The following is a 15,921-nucleotide window of genomic DNA, read 5'->3' as shown; positions in this document are numbered from 1 at the left end:
TTCCGGGTGGATTGCATGGGATGGGAGGCTTTCCTGCACACTATTTGTCGGGACCGTTCTTTTCGTCATGACTTGCATTACTACGTTAGGGTGGGTGTGTTGCTCTCTGCTTTTCACTTGATTAATGTAAAGGAGCCCGAACGTTGAATGAAAGACTTTTTCCCTCAGTGAATTGGATGTTTGGAGTAATGCCAATGCTGTGGTGTTTTTTCGTTGTATTGCTGAAATTGGGATCACTGCTGCACGTTTGAAACAACTTTTAACAAAAATACATGATGGTGAGTACTTTCTCTAGAAGATAGAAAAAAATTTTGTCTCTCGCTCAGTACTAGAGCTTGCTTTATATTTATATAGATGATTTTACTTTAAGAGAGCTTTGCGGAGGTTAAGTGGAGGACTACAAAAAAAAAGTAATAAGCATGATAATAGTATGGATTGCCCAATGCACATTTTTTTTCGGGAGGTGAGGTGCACATAAACAGTGCTGCGACATTTTAGCGAAAATGATACAAGGATATTGACGTCTTTGCTGCGTTTACTGAACTCACCCTACAGTATTAAAAATTTGTCGTTGAATACGTGTAATAATGATTATTTGACCCTATTTTCAAACTTCAGTAAATGTGTAAATATCACTGAATATAAATTTATTTTTGAAATTTGAATTATTATGGATAGTGTGTATGATATGTTTCTTGGATTCCTGAAACTCGACTAGCTTTTGCCGTCGAGGCTTCAAGGGAAGATAGTTGCATGTTGGTGTTAGCGTTCTATACATTTAATGCCCTTACTGTCTTGTTGTTTTTACGAGGATTATAACTGAACCTGTATTTTCGGCCGGTCAGTATCCGATTTTCCCCTTTCTGATATTTCCTTTTGTGCGGATTGGTCGTCGTTTTCTGCCCTTATTTCATTTAGAAGATCCACAAAAGTCGGGACTAAAAATGTCACGAGACTACGAGTTGTGTGGTATCTTGTGTACACGAAGAACCTGAAATGTGGAAGATAGAATCTACGAGTAGCAAGATGGGATTCTGTCTTGTGTACCCGACCCGTGACAGTATTCAGAGTAAGGCTTCCTTTTCATTTTCTTCTTCCCCCTTTCTCCCTTTCCGCGTACTGGCAGGTTTTCCTCAGTCTTTGCATTCTATCGTAGTAAGAGGGTTGGATAGGATTTCATCTGACTCACACGCGCTGCTCGATTCATTCTCAAGTTTTACTCGAGAGTACCGGTTGTCAATGAACGTTCGTCATGCCTTCCGTATGTGTCTCTGGACTAACTGTCGTTGTCATTCATTAGTTTGTGAAAGCACCTTAGGCATGGTTTTTGTAATAGGCCTGGATTGTGGCCGCTTTCGTGATTTGTTTTTGCCTTATTCGTTGACAGTGAAGTGGCATATTTCAAATGGCAGTAGTGCGTGGAAGATATTAACCAGCCATAGTGGTGTTTAGAGAGACAAACATGTGACCGCATAAACTAGGAAAAAGTAGGTAAGTGCTATGAAATCAAAGTTTCTTTTGACATTTTATTCATATATGATTCAGGAAATGAATGGGAATTAGTATTTGAATAACATTTTTTCAAATTTACGATAGGTGACGTGACTTGCATTGCTTGAAAAAAGAGGAAAAAATAATTAAATTGACGATAGTGACTGTAATTAGAATTGGCTGCTTAATATGGATGGAGTGATGAAGGAACTAGAAGAACGGATAGAAAATATAATTTGTGGTGTTTGGGAAGGGGAGAAGGGACGGAAAGGAAATGTGGAAATACTGACGAAGTATTTGTCTTATGCAATTCGTGACGGGAAATTGTACGATTTGAATGATAAGAAAGAACGCTAAAGCGTTATTGCTTGGCAAAGTGACAATGAATGGTAATAATTATGAGCGAGTGTCAGTGAAACCGGGACGAAAATGTGATCGTGAATGCTCGTACATTTAGGTCATGGATAAGGATGATGACTGACAAACACTTGTCTGATGTGGGTGAAAAGATGACCGAGAATTTAGGAGAACGACGAATAATTTATGAGGAAAAAGTGAGAATGTTAAGTGATTGTTGAGCTAAACCCCCTCTCTCTCTCTTCATAGATTCTGTTAGCAATGATGAGGAACCACTCAATCTTTTCATCAGAAATGAATAATCTTTCAATGATGAAAATAAACATTGGTTTTCATCAGTAAACACACACACACACACACACACACACACACACACACACACACACACACACACACACACACACACACACACACACACAAATAAGTTCGTGGGAAAGACGAAAGAGCAAGATTGTTTGGTGTCCATACCATATGCGATTTATAGTTCAAAGGGGACGTTGAGAAGGGCTCATAATTTAGCTCTAAAGAAAAGGGAAGAAGATGAAGGGATTTAAAGTGCCGAAGTAATAGGAGACCCGTTGGTGAAAAAGCTCTGTATATTACGAAATGGCGTAAGCTTATAGAAGACAGGTGTGAATCAAGAATTATATGAAAAGCTGGATTTTTGGAGATGCTTTTGGTGTAGTTGCAGGTCTTGAAAGCGAAGAACTGTGTTCCTAAGGGATTACATCCCCAAATCATTAATGAGATCAGTAGAGAAGTTTCGGCTGTCGTGTCTTTATCTGAAGTCATCCTATTTTGGGAAAATTTCTTTTGCTGATGCTGATAATGATAATAAGAAAGTTAATAATAATTCCCTCCAACGCAGTGCAAGGCAAAGAGCCTCCGTGAAATTCCTTAACTCAGGTAACACTTAGACTATAGGAAATTTAGCGTTTAATATCCAAAGTTATTGCAGGAGTGTCAAGCGTTGATGCGATAGTGGTCGATTGATACTCAGTATAGGCACTTCCGATCATTGCACCATTGAGATGGACATATCTGTCAATCAGAATGTTCCTAATGCACCATAGGAAAAGCGGTCTGCTGAAATCTAGAACCAGTTAGGATCGCATTGTTGAAGCTTGTCAGGCACTTGATATTTCAGATCTGAAGAAGAAGTGAAATGAAATGCTGATGGCTATTTTAGTAAGCTGTGTCCCTAGAAAGGTCATCAAATTCAGGACAAGTGACCAGCCATAGTTTGATGATACATGTAGACGAACTTATCATGACAAACAGACCAAATTCAGCACATGGCAACGAAATCGTTCACATGAAAATTACACAATTTTTGTTGAATCTCGCCGTGCTGCGAATGGAATTTACCATATAGCTGAGAGAAATTAGAATAATTCCTTGAAGAGGATATTTAAAGGAACTACTCAGCCTCATCTGTGGTGGACCAGGTTGTCATCATCTATCTGTGGGTCAGGCTCGTCTTCCATTCCACCATTACTAATAGATGATTGTAGATCGGTTACTGGCCTTAAGGAAAAGGCTGAACTGTTTCATCGAGCTTCTAAAGCTAAGCGATCAGCTGAGGATGCCCCTCTCCCTGATACTTGTCATCCTGAACCTGTTCGTACAAAACTTGTATTTCGCTCTAGGGATGTTAAGAAAATTCTGGATAATCTTGATAGGTGGGGTGGAGAAGATCCTGATGGTTTCTTCCTTGTGTCTTTTAAAAAGATTAGTAGATTCTGTAGATTTTTAGATCGACGTAGTATCTTCGCCGATGAGCGCAAGCTTGTAATACAGTGCCTGTTCCAAAGAATGGCATACCTGCAGACTACAGAAACCACAGGCTAATTTTCTGTTCTCCCTGTGGTTTCCAAAGTTGCAGAAAAACTTCTTTTTAAGCCACATTATAAGTATGTGGAATCTAAAGGATTTTTAGCTGATAGTCAATATGCCATTTGCAAAAGAGCATTGGTAAGGGTGTAGAGTGATTCAGATTGCTGTTGATGGGATCTTTAGTGAAGCAAGACCTATTGTACCTGGAGTTCCACAGGGTAGTATGCCGATGCTGCAACATTGTTGGTAAAGTAAAATCTCCACTTAAGAGAAATGAAGCTGCCCATAGTCTAATCGTAACATGGAGAGGATTAGCGAATGGCGTAGTCGGTGGGATATGAGACTGAACTCCAGTAAAACGAAAACACTATTGATTAGCAGATCTCGTTCAGATTTTCCACCCCATCCTCCACTTCAGGGGGATGGGACTCTGTTGAATGGGTCTGAAACTTCAACTTTTCTAAGTGTAACTTTTGTCTCACATCTTACTTTTAAGAGACAACTAATGAAAGTTTCGGCAAATGCCGTTTCTCCAGGAGTCCTTCAGAAGGTTCGGAAGAGAAGGAGCCGAAGACCACTGAACTCTGGACTTCTTCAGAAATGATTCTTCAGGAAGACAGATTCTGGATTTCTCTGAAGATTTTGCACAGCTTCACATATTTCACAGACTGACTTCCAGGCAGTATTGCCACGTTTCCACACCACTTACTTCCACGCTCGCCTAAATTTTAAAGTCATTCAACCATCGGTAAAATCTAACGTGTATAAAACGATACATGCTTTCCTTTACAGTCTAAAGATCATTTCCTGTAAACTTTCCTTAGTTAATCACAATCACTTTTTACATTTATTAAAACAATTTTAAATAGCTATAAGTTACCTTCATTAAATGGAAACGTAAGGCTGCTGCCACTCTGTTGTCGTCTGCATTCAACGTGTCAATCAAGACATTGCTCGATCGACTTCTGCTGCTTTATGATTCGGCGCCAACAACCATTCTTTGATGGCTCTTTATTCAGTCATTATTATATAAACATATGTAAATATGCAAATTACCGAGAATATAGGTCAGTGAATCGTATAATATAAGAAACTAATATATCTGACCACAGTAAACCCCTAGAAAGAGTGTGGAAATTTTGTCCACACTTGGTGTGGCAGACCATAAGATGAAGACCCCACATCTGCTCCCGATCATCTTGAGCATGAGAACTTCCACACTGGAGACCACATTTCCACGTTTCGGCAACACTGCTTCCAGGTCAATCTTCTATCATCTAATGAGGGAGAAAAGATGAAAAAATTAGATAAGCGAGGAAAATTTCATAGATTCTTAAAGATTTAATTATGCAAAAGAGCAAAGATCAGAAAGTAAATTCTTTCTATCAGTTCTTTCTTCTTCTTCTTCTTCATCTTCTCATTTAAACTACTCATCTGTTAATATAAATTTTCAACAGTAAGTTGGGTCACGGGTCATGGGTGATCTACTAACAGTAATAAAATCACTGCAACCTGTTTTAAGTCACTTGTCCCGCCTCTACTAGGATACTGTTCTCCGATGTGGATGTTTGCTTCTGCTAGAGATTTATCCCTTTTAGATAGAGTTGTTCACTGTGGTAGGTTTCTATTTCCTAATAGCAGTTATGACTTGACCATCGACGGATGGTCTCTTCGTTGTCAGTTTTTAATAAGTTGTATTTTAACCGAGATCTTTCACGTTCGCAATTGATCCCTGTTCCCTTTTCCTGCCGAGAGCACCCAGATTCGCTGAACAGTAAATATTCCTGACTGTCGAATTTCTCAGTTCCAGAGGTCCTTTATTCCTCAAACCGTTGGATTTTGGAACAATCTTGCTAAGGATGTCGTGCAGTTGGAACTTCAAAAGTTCCAGCGAAGATGCATTACTACCTTAATACAATTCTCCTTGTATTTTAATAATTTACTTACCTTTTTATCTATTTAATTATTTTGTTAATTTATTTTTTCCTTTTTGGTAAGCGATCTCTTCTTTCTGCATTTCCCTCTATTTTCTGTTACTTTTTCCTAATGAACACCATATTCTTTGGAAGCTTGTATTTCAAGTAAGTGGCCCCTGTGGGCTTGCTCCTTATGAATAGGGTTCATCTCCTGAATAATAATAATAATAATAATAATAATAATAATAATAATAATAATAATAATAATAATAATAATAATAATACTTTTTTTCAGCTTGCTTACGTTGAGTAAAAGTACAGTTAAAGACTAACCTTCTACTGACTAACCTTCCGTACATGAATGGAAATTTAACTGGACATAGAGTTTATGGATTGCACTTTTGGTCTTAAAACGAAGTCATGTCAGTGACTTGCAGATTAGTTAAAAATACACAGATGGCAACAGACGTTTGCTGGCCATTTTCATTCTCTTGCGACGAAGTTGACCTCTTCCTTTTGTGTTTGTGTACTGTTATTAGTACCCAATTCCTGATCTGACACTTCAAATAACTAGTATTGAGTCATTGGTTTCTTGTCTTTTGTTCTGCATCTTAGAACGCGTTTATTCTTCTAAGTGAAAATAACATTTTCCGTTGCTTCTCCCTTACTCGTGAATTAAGGAGAACTAAGTGCCATCACCGTCCAGAAATATAGGTCTGGCAAATTTCAAAATGCGATCCAAGCCTAATGTTTACGATGCAGTTTACATCAGCAATCAGGTTGTTAAATCACGAGGGTGTCCTTTGGAACATCTTTTAGCTTCCCAAGTTACCGGAAATAGTTTTAGTTGACCTGTTCTTTTCAGGCATTTACCATTAGTCCTGCCACGAGACTTGACCAGGTAATTATATTTTCCTTGCATAGGTCGTGGTTTATCATGTGGCAGTAACGTTCGACCTCAGTCCGTGTCAGCGGAATATTTTGTCAGTATAATGGTTTTCAAAACGCATTTTCTATCATATATTCTGTATTCCCATAGATGGTATCAACTTGGAGCTCGTAATCTTACTGCCATGTGTTATTTGAGGAAGTGGAGGTCTTATTAAGGTCTGGAAGGCTTGTGCCTCAATTTTGAGGAAGCTACTGTCTGCTTGAAAGAGGTTGCTCTAGTAATTAAGGAGATACTTCATTATATATTCTCGAAGTTCATTCAGAAGACTGCGGCTTTGGCAACAGTTATGATCTTACAGTTGCACTATTCTCTCCCTCTCCTCTCTCTCTCTCTCTCTCTCTCTCTCTGAATTTGAATGGACGCATGTTGACTCAGCCATTGCACCATCACATTCCCTCAGCCTTGATGCCAAACGATTTTTTTTATCACTTGAAAGTCCTTTCTTCCGATTTAACGAACATCTGGAAATCTTTGTCTTCATCTTTTTCCCATTAGTCTTGGTGTGATGCAGAGGCCCTCTCCTGCAGAGTCAGATGTGTTTTCAATATCCGGTTTAAGTACGCACCCCGACATTCATATGATCAAGTTTTGGAAAATTGTGTATGGTCTTTTTGTATGTTTTTATCTCGATTTATAGTATTGTATACTTTGCTTCGTATGAAATTTTTGTTTGTTAGCTCATAAAATTGATTCTACTTAATCTTTGTTTTGTTTTTACGACGCGTATTGGAAATGTATTTTTACGCTCCTTAATATGGCTTGTTTTTTTTCATGTCACGGAACGACACTGATGTTCTCTCTCACCTCATCTTCTCTCCAGTCACGTTACATGGAGGGGTGTAATGAGTTGTCGGTAAATTGAATTGATGCAGAAGCTAAGATTCACCACATTTACGCCATGAAATTAATCTTATACTAGGTTTACATTAATTTAGCGTTTAGATTTCAACACTGTATGAGCTCAGGCGTGATACAGCATGAACCGTGTATCTTTTGCATTAAGAAACGAATAACTAGTATATTCTCTCTCTCTCTCTCTCTCTCTCTCTCTCTCTCTCTCTCTCTCTCTCTCTCTCTCTCTCTCTCTCTCTCATTTGAAGGACTAACGAAGCATTTCATCATTTTGCAGACTAGTGTGTGCTCGTCCGTTCGGGTCCCCATCAGTACCCCGTTGCTCTCTGCAGCCGACTTCCCCTCAGGCCGACGACATCCGCGAGTTCCTGAGAAGGAATTCAGCGCCTGCGGACGCTATCAATGAACTTCTGGGGACTATTCACGAGAGGAGTGACAGCGGGGAACGACTCCTGAAGATACAAGAGTGTTGGGAGTCCTCGGATGACAAGCTAGAGGCTGTCGATGTCATCAGGAATTACTTGAAAGAGGGAGACATCAACCACAATTCCCACACGGGAGACGGAAGTCTTTTCGAGTTCGATACTGACGACAGTGACGTTGCAGAAGCCACATACGACATGGGGAACATCCAGGGAGCCGATGGCAAGAAGGGACCGAAGGGGGAGAAACAGAAAGGGAAGGAGAAGGGGCGTGGTAAGTTAACGAAAGGCAAGTCCCCCTCCAAGGCAAAACTACATGGCAGCAAAGACACGTTGGAAGAGGGAGCGAGGTTCCCGCCGGAGGCCTCCCTTATGGGATCCTCCACGAACATAGCAGCAGCAACAGTGTCCGTCGGAGCGAAGAAATCCCATGCACCCTCGAAACCCACCTCAATCGTTACTGACTCTTGGAAAACAGCGAGGAAAATCGAATATGGCCAAGCTTCCCCTTCTGTTGGAAGTTCTGCCCCCGTGGCATTCGTGGACTCGTCGTCCAGTTCAGAGTCCATATTTACGGAGGCTCGAAGTGGCGGGGGAGGCACTAATAGCATTCGCGAAGCTGTGACACCTGTTGATGGAGCAGTCACGCCTGTCTTCACAGAAACACTTGATTTACCAATTGACTCAATCATGGCTGGGTACTGTAGTTCAAGCGACACTTCTACAGCCTCCGCCATACCTCATGAAATGCTTAAGTATACCTCTAGTCAGAAAAGAAAGAAAACGGGAGATGTGCACGATGATAACGAAGCAGCAAAGAATTTGGGAACGAAAACGGCAGAGGTTGATGACAATAAACGAGAGAAAACGGGCGTGGGGTCAGGCGGGAAGAGTTCCAAGCCTCAGGGCATCCCCCCCCATCCTGCATCCCCCGCCGCACAGGTAGACATAACAACAGACACACGAGTTCAGGAGAGTCCACAGGTGCTCTCACACGTTCACACGCCGTCCTGGTCTTCTGATCAACACGAGAGTGACTATATTGCCGCCAAAACCAGTGTTCATACCGGTGCTAGTGAAAATAGTGACGTTTTAAGCCCCCAAGGGGTCGATCTTGATTTCAGTGTTTCAACCAACAATAGCAGTAGTGTTTTTATTGAGGAGAGTGACGGAGGGGAGTTACAATCGTCCTTCTCTTCCACCCCTGCCGACCGTGGTGGATCTCAGCGTCCCTACAGGGGACAGGGAGCAGGAACCACAACCGAGGACAGTGTAGGATCTTTCATTTGTGTCAAACTCGAGCCTGTTTCTCCGTCCCCGAGGCCCAAGAGTCAGTCCTTGGGAGACGAACTTGAAGCTCAGGATGACCCCGGGGACGACTGGACCTCGGATGGCAAACCCAGGTCATACTCCGCCGATGAGTTAGAATACGACGACGACGACGACGACGAATTCGAGTATTTTGAAGGCGACGACGATATGCCTCAAGCTTCGGCTGCAGCAGGAAGGGGCGCCAATGGCAGCGCCTTTAGGGTGTCCCGTCATCGGAAGGTGGAACTCCAGCCTGCCAAACCTTCGGCCGGTCGTGGGGTCACAGCTGCGAGCAACAACAACAACAATGCTGCCAAGAACCGAGCGCTGTCAGAGAATTGCATCTCTGGTGAGTACACGAAACCTCTTGTTTACCTTTGCAGGAAACAGACTGTCTTCTCTGTCAACTGCTTCCCTGAATTAACTTGTAACTTTGTGATTTGCTCCTTTCTTGAAGATTAAGTGAAACACTACCAACTTTATTCAAGGTACTAGCGTTCAAGTGAAGGACATCTTTTTCAAAATTGTGTTTAAATAAATAATGCTTAAACTTGGTTAATGTCAATGCTTTCCGGCGTTTCGATGTTCTTTATGTAATTGCATTGTTTTAAATACTTTGATCACTCGCAGTGGAATATACTTTCTGGATTAATAATTTCTTATATATATTGTTTCGAGTATAAAGTATTTCAAGTAAAACGCACCGTGAGGGGTAGAACGGTGAAAGTTGTATGTTTGGAATTATTAAAAGACTCGATTTTGGATCTGTGCAGTGCCCTGATCTTTGTAGTAAATAAGATAGCTTCTTTGTAGTAAATAAGATAGCAGTAATGAGATGAACATTCATGTTAAGATGTGGTAGCAGTGACTAAGAGTTGACCGTAAGTTTTACTACTTTTATTGATTCTTCCAATTTCGTTAATGAAAAATTGTTTGTATAAGAAAATGCGTCAACAGAATTTATTGTATAAGCACTCTTGAACGTATGGCCTCTTTTTTTTTTTTTTTTTTTTTTTTTTGAAATAAAGTTACACAACTTGCATTATATAGATAACATAGTTGTACCAATGTATCAGGATCCAGAACCCACAACTAAGCCATTCAGATTTTTTTTCGAATCTCCCCACACATTTTTCCTTTTCCCTTTTTGCTTCATTTATGTGTATTTTGTTTCGTGGAATTTTATTGTCATTTAGACTTGCCAGTCATTGCAGTGTTAAAGGAAGTATTGTTGTCTTAAACCATTACATGACCGTGGAATTATGTGAATTCAACTCCGGTGCACGCGCTCGCGAGCGCACATGCACACATTCTTTGATATAGTCTCTCTCTCTCTCTCTCTCTCTCTCTCTCTCTCTCTCTCTCTCTCTCTCTCTCTCTTGCTTATCCAAAGTTATCTGTTGGGAAGCTTTCACAAATCGTTATAATCGCTTCGTAACATTAATTACTAAATCGTGACAGTTCATTTCCAGTTCTTCCTCGCTGAGTGCTAAACCAAGGGTCGTGGTGGGCCTTAGAGAATGATTTGATTTATGTGAGTGAAGTGCTTTTGAGTATCTAAAACTGTATCGATAGCTCGATTTATATGTATTTAGTGGGTAACTGCTTTCGCAATGATTCGATGGGATTCATTACTTATTCATGATGTGTTTGGGATTCGCATTCCACTAAATGATGTCATGTGAATAACGAAACCAGAACCTCGTCATTGGCTTCATGACGCTGGCTTCGGAATTCGATAGTTCATAATGTAATATGAAGCTATCCGAGATTCGTTTTTTTTTTTGTCAGTATATAAAGCTCAAACACTATATTGGAGCAACCAGTGAAATAAATGTACGAGATAGTAAGAGAGAATCGGAATCTCTCCTTTCCTCAATTGCCAGGGCTCGAAAACATAAAAGGAAAAGATTGGTTCAGTGGTATTTCTCGACTGCACCTTTCCCGTGCTTTCCATTGTATTCGGCTCATTTCAGTGTCACAGTGTTCCCAGGCGGCTCACATAACCACTGCTGAACAAGGGAATATTTTCCCATGCGGAGACGTTCGCTCCTCACTGGGTTTGGAGACTTCAAGATAAATCGGCACCTAGCGTCGTCTCTCTCTCTCTCTCTCTCTCTCTCTCTCTCTCTCCGTATGTCCTTTTTAAATGAGAGCGAAAGAGAGAGGTCATTTTTATAGATATGAACAAGTACGTGGAGTTAGTGGGAGTGGAACCAGGGGAGCGACATATCAAAAGGAAGCGAGCACAGAAACCAGTAGTAGTAGTAATTTTTAAGAAAAAAAAAAAAAGGAATGAAGATCTTTCCTAAAGAAACTTTTATTACAGGTATTATATTGATTTGAAATATAGGTTTAGTATTTTCTGTAATGCTCTGTCGATTAGCGTGACTATATACAATACACCAAACAGTAACGACTCAAGGTGGATTAATAATTGAAGATATTAAACAATGTGATAAAGTTAGCCGCAACATGTTATTTGTGGAGAGAGTTAAATGCAGGATAGGTGAACGACACAGTAAGCATTCATTATCGAGGTGGAAAGTGTAGCAAATTTTAGTACCACAAGAAACCTCTTTGCTCTCCCCAGCGTACATTGATTGGAAGTGGTACGGTCAAAAATACTAAAGAAGTTGTATTACGATTCCAAACATATGATTGGAGGTAATGTACAGTTTTTAAGGATAACGAAACTCTATACAAAAGGTTCTAAACGATTATTTACATGCATTAGCAAAATCAAAATGTAAATTTGCTTAAAAAATAGTAGAGCAATTCTCTCATGATTTATTCAATGAATGACCATATACCAAATATCAGTGCCCCGTAAGAATGGAGTTGAAGGTAAAAATGCGGTCGGTGATTTTTGAGTGAAAGTAATTTCCACTTCCTGTCTCACTTTTAATGTAGATGAGTTCATTTGTGGCTTTGCACTGGTATATGAATGATACAATCTTCTTTAGTACCAACGGTAGCCACCAAGAAACAGTATAAAATAGTATATTCAGATATACGCCCCTGAGATTAACGAACTTGAGCGTAAGCGCAGATGGAAAAGACTGCATGGCGAGTGAAAGATTTTTATTAAATTGCCAAAAAAAAAAAAGCAAAATAAACTTGAGGCTGACGGCGCCGACTTGGCACATAATTTTTTCCTTTTTCATTTGTAATGACTGAATGACTTTTAATTTTTAAAGTGAAAACAGGTTCTTAGAAACATTGAAACATGACTTGTACTTTGAATGTCATTTCGAGTTTCCGTCCAATTGAACTCCAGAACTCCAAGATTTAAGAAGTGGTGCTGAGATACCGTTAGGGTAAAAAGATGCATCAGACTGTGGTAAGGTGGTACGGTCACAAGGAGAGAAAGGAGAGCGATAGGAGTAAAATTCGAATTTTTGGGCCAAAGGGACAGGTGACAATGTACTGAATCATCAGGTATCTGAAAGAAGTATTAAGGGCTGAGAATGACACTGTGCCCTGGAAGGTAAAGAGTAGTCAAGAACACCACTTCTACTACTATTGCCCTGTGCACGAACGGCCAAAGATTTATTCTAGTGCTACAATACAGAATGCTGGGTGTGGCCGCAACTTGAATAGAGAATTATATGAAATAAAGATTCATAAAGCCGGTAATTGAGATCTTCCTGTAAAACAACTGTAGATGTAATCATTCGACCAATAAAAAAAAATGGGCTCAAGTTTCTCTCTCTCTCTCTCTCTCTCTCTCTCTCTCTCTCTCTCTCTCTCTCTCTCTCTGGACCGATCTTCATTTCAATTGTCAAATATATTTTGGAGTGAGAAGGTGCATCACTGTCTTATTGTCCAGAAATTCAATTTAATATTATATAACTAGATAAGAATGAATCATTCCTTCCTTTGTTACGAGAAAGATCTTTATGGTTATACATAAGTGTAACTTAATTTCTGGAACTGTTTTCCGCTACGAGAGTTAATGTTTGTGTTTACTGAAAAGTAATAAGTGTCGTCATTTGGAAGACTTCTTTTTTCTTATTTTCTATTTATGTATTTGTTCAAGTTTGATCTGTCGCTTCCTCTGGGCTTAGGTCTCATTCTCCTTTTCAGCTCAGTATGTGTATTATTTGTGTGTGTGTGTGTATATATATATATATATATATATATATATATATATATATATATATATATATATATATATATATATATATTGCTTTATGTTGGTGTTAACATTAGTAAAACTCTTTAATTGGTTGTTTTTACCAGAGTCCATTTCTTTCCTTACATATCTGAACGAGTAACTTATAACAGCATATGCTATCCGGAATTCGATGCTTTACTTAAGGATTCTCTCTCCTTCTCTACTTTGTGAGCCACATGTACTTTATCTCTTTGTGGGACGTGTGATTCGTGTGTAGGTTTTGAAGTAGTAATCTCTGCGTCCGTATGTGTTTCGTGGCTGGCTCTGGAACCGGACGGGCTGGCGTTATTACGTCACAATGAAATCGATCCGTTTCGCTGGAAGGTGGTTGTCTTTGTAGTGGTATTGATATACTCAGCGAAGGGAGTCTCTCTCTCTCTCTCTCTCTCTCTCTCTCTCTCTCTCTCTCTCTCTCTCTGATTCTTAGGTAGAATATTGAAAGTGGATGATATCTTGTGTTGATGAGGACTGTGTCGAGTAGGGTCCGCGAAACGAGGAGAATTCATCACATGCAAGCGCAAAATCTTGCCCAATCGACCACTACAGTGAAATTTTTAAATTTGTAACGTTTCGCAAACCGAACGGATGATGGCTAATTTGATAATTTTGTGATGTACAACACGTACCTTTTTGTCTCTTGTTTTTAAGTTACCCTAATGACTCATTTTGATCATGCACTTTGGTTTGAAAGCCCTACGGAAATCCTTCGTTTTCTCTTTCATTCTCTTGGCTTAAATGACTAAAAATGGCAGGTGGTTGCAGGGGATTTAAGATAAAATTTCAAGAACAACAGCGCAAATTATTTGATTGCGTTGGGTCATTTGGACGTATAGTATGGGTATTACTTTTGGTTTTTGTCTGATCTTGAAATATGATGTTACTACTTGAGGTTGTCGCAGATCATGAACCAGTGTGAAGTATGTTTCATGTGTACATTTAGGGCTTCCCTTACTTATTGTGGGCCTTTGTAACATAAGCTGAGGGTGTGATTCTACGTCTCTCCTCAAGTTAGAGGAGCAGACTATGGGGACGTTCGTTCCAAGTATCGTAGAAAGGACTTGCCAGAGGTGCAACTCTAGGCCGTGCATGCTGCCTTTCATTTTCCATCACGTCACGCTACTAAGGACGTTGCTGCAGCTGTGTGAGGCATCCTGAATGGGCAGCGCTTGTCCGTGTTACTCGTAGACACTGCAGAGTTTATGGAGACGTCAGGCTCATGGAAGGGTGCCACGATTCCGCTGCTGCTGTTTAATGGGAATGAGAGTCTGAAGGAGCGTGACTTTTCTTTTGTTCTTACATTCAGTCGTCTGTAGCCGTTAAGCCAGAACTGTGTTACTTAGTTCAATTGTCATTCATGCTGAGCTGTTTCCGGATGAATAGTTTCTGCTTCAAGATTTTCTCTTGTGTTGCTAATTGGCAAGCGATAATTCAGTACAGTGACATAGTGTGGAATATGAGAGATAACGTAGAGCTTAGTATTCATGGGAGATGTAGCATAACAAGCCAGGTAAGGTAACGCTTAATATGCTCTAGACGTATGTCAAATAATTGTTGCCTTTTGGCAAATAGTAATATTGATTTGATGGAAGCTTTGATTATAGTGTAAAAAGACTTGCATGGTTTGACATATGTGCATATGCATATGCTTTCAAATAATAACTGGCTGGCATTTTCTTAGATGTCCTAATAGCACTCTACGATTTTGTACGGATGAACACCTGCATTCTTTGCCAATATTATACAGAATCGGCAGTTAGTTTTCAAGCTGGAAGAGAGAGAAAAAAATAGTATAAGTGTATATGATATTTGAAACTGGTCGTCTCTCGATTCCATTCCCTACTCCAGATCTTCATAATGGACTCCTGTTCTAGGTTTTTTTCCAAGAGATAGCAAAAATATGCAGCAGGACATGCCTGTTGGTTTCGTCTTTTATCTTTATGTGAGAGAGTCTTTATCTTTTGTGAATGACTATTCCTTCCCCCTCTCCTTGCATCTTTTGCTATTCTTCTCTCTGGTCCGTTCGTCCTTTAATCTTCCGCTTGCAATTCTCTGCCTTCCGCCACCACCCAAGCTCCCCTTTTCACTCCAAGGAGTGGAATGAGTTCTCTCTCATTATTCTTTCTTACCTGCGTTGAGTAAGTATTCGTTGTAGTCCTTTTGATTTTGCAGATTTCCTTTCGTTTTTATACCCCAGTGCAGCCTTTGTTTGCTCAGTTCTTAGTGATTCTATTTTGGAAAAATATTGTTTTCCATCGTCACATTGCAGTTCGCACTGTTCATTTTTTGGAAGTAACGGAAACAGTCCTTTACCTGATAGGCCTCTCGAGGCTTTCAGGTCATGGTTTTATATTTATTATGGTTGCAGAAGGATGACGAACGTTTTGTGACGAAGATTTCTGTTTACATTAATCTTCACCGAATACTCACAGATTTAGATACAAATTCTGGTAATCAGAGGACGTTTGCAAATAGTAGCCTCTGTTCCTAAACAGTTGAACCTGATTTACTCATTTTGGTGCTCTCTCTGCATTTTATTGGTAGAGCGAGTGTCTTGCGAAGGTGTTGTCCTTCCCTTTCTGAACATTTGCGTACAGTGCAGTGGTC

At 40.0% G+C, this 15,921-nt stretch overlaps 1 protein-coding gene across 4 annotated transcripts in view; it reads left to right on the top strand.

Annotated features, from left to right (window-relative positions):
- Window positions 1-15,921, top strand: part of LOC136835648 (formin-2-like) — a 344,992-nt gene that overhangs the window by 56,114 nt on the left and 272,957 nt on the right. For 3 of the 4 annotated variants that reach the window (XR_010852223.1, XR_010852224.1, XR_010852222.1), the window contains exon 4: window positions 7,682-9,486. The gene's annotated coding sequence lies outside the window, so the exon portion shown is untranslated. Of the gene's footprint in view, window positions 1-7,681; window positions 9,487-15,921 lie in introns of those variants that run through there. The other variant, XM_067099461.1, reaches the window with a different exon arrangement.

This window comes from Macrobrachium rosenbergii, chromosome 55, assembly GCF_040412425.1.
Source record: "Macrobrachium rosenbergii isolate ZJJX-2024 chromosome 55, ASM4041242v1, whole genome shotgun sequence".
NCBI lineage: Eukaryota > Metazoa > Arthropoda > Malacostraca > Decapoda > Palaemonidae > Macrobrachium > Macrobrachium rosenbergii.
The sequence above is the reverse complement of the archived record's forward strand: the minus strand, read 5'-3'. Positions and strand labels throughout refer to the sequence as shown.